The following is a 1313-nucleotide window of genomic DNA, read 5'->3' as shown; positions in this document are numbered from 1 at the left end:
ACAGACCCGTCAGCCGTGCACGGGCAAAGGGCGAAGCCCCCAAATCTGCTGGCACTGGGGGTGCTCGATGCCAGCGCTGAGGGCGCGGGACCCACCCAAAGCCAAACCATGAACCCTGAGAACGCCAAGGGATGGTGTGGGACCCTGAGTGCCTGCCCTCCGTGGGGGCAGAGCGAGGGGACAGGGCTGCCCCCTCCCTGGGGGTGTAGGTAACCCCACAGCAGGGTCCCTGTGCTGCAGGCAAAGCCCACAGCCCACCCCACAGCAAACTGGCCTTGATCCTGACGGGATCAATCCTGCATGACCCGGGGTGGAGCTGCCTCCCGCAGCTCCGGTCAGGGCTCTGGCCTGACCCTGCATGCCCAGCACCCCTGGATGCAGGGAATGCGGATCCGGACCTCTGGATGCAAAGAAGCGGGTGATGCTTTCAGCTGGGACCGAACCCATCAACACCCTCCCCAGATCTCACCCAGCGAGCTGGGCCGGAGGCCGCTCCCGGGTGTTCTGCCGCTTCCAAATCATTTGGCATATGGCACATTTGGAGCCTTACACAGCCAGGAGGAAAGAAAACGTCCCGGGCCTCATTTTAAACGGCAAATTTGGTTTTATTTTTAAATCTTAAAATACTCCAAGAAGCTACTTGGGGCCATTTCCGATAAACTGGAATCCTTCATCCGCTCTAACGTGCAGCTGATGCTTCTGCTGGCAGCTCGCTGCGGCGCTCGGGATCAGGAGTGATTTTAGCAGCGAATGTCCCGAGGCTCCCGCTGCGTCAGGGACTCGCAGGCGGCTCAGTTACTTTCTCCCCAACTCATGCTCCAAAGGACAGGACACGTTTAACCGGAGCAGAATCCCTTTGCTTTCCGGGGCTGGGAAAAACGCCCGTCCGGAAAGCTTTTGTTCCTGCGTGGGGCTGAGCCCCAGCACAGCCCAGTTTGTTTCTGCCCTTTCGCCGTGCGCCCGATTCTCCCCCGCTCAGGGTGGTGCAAAGCAGGGACAGCACCGGCAGAACACACGGATTTCCAGCCAGCGAGAGGAGCAGGATCGGTGCCTGGGCCGAGGGAATCTAAGCCCATCCGGAATGAAGGGAACGAGCGGATTTCGCCGCTGCCACGTCTCCAAGTGCTCTGAGTGTTTTCCTTGCGGAGCAGCACATGCAGATACATGTTCCCCAGCGCAGAATGTCTCGTTTAGGGCCAAATCCTGCCCGTGCCCGAGATGGGCTCCCCCCCCCAGCCCCCCGGAGCTGGGGCTCTGCGGGCTCCGGGGGTGGGCAGGGGATGCTGCCCCAGGCGGAGGGGGCTGCGCTGGGG

The sequence above is a fragment of the Eurypyga helias genome, unplaced genomic scaffold (assembly GCF_000690775.1).
Source record: "Eurypyga helias isolate BGI_N326 unplaced genomic scaffold, ASM69077v1 scaffold34851, whole genome shotgun sequence".
Taxonomy (NCBI): Eukaryota; Metazoa; Chordata; class Aves; order Eurypygiformes; family Eurypygidae; genus Eurypyga; species Eurypyga helias.
This window is presented reverse-complemented; position numbering follows the sequence as displayed.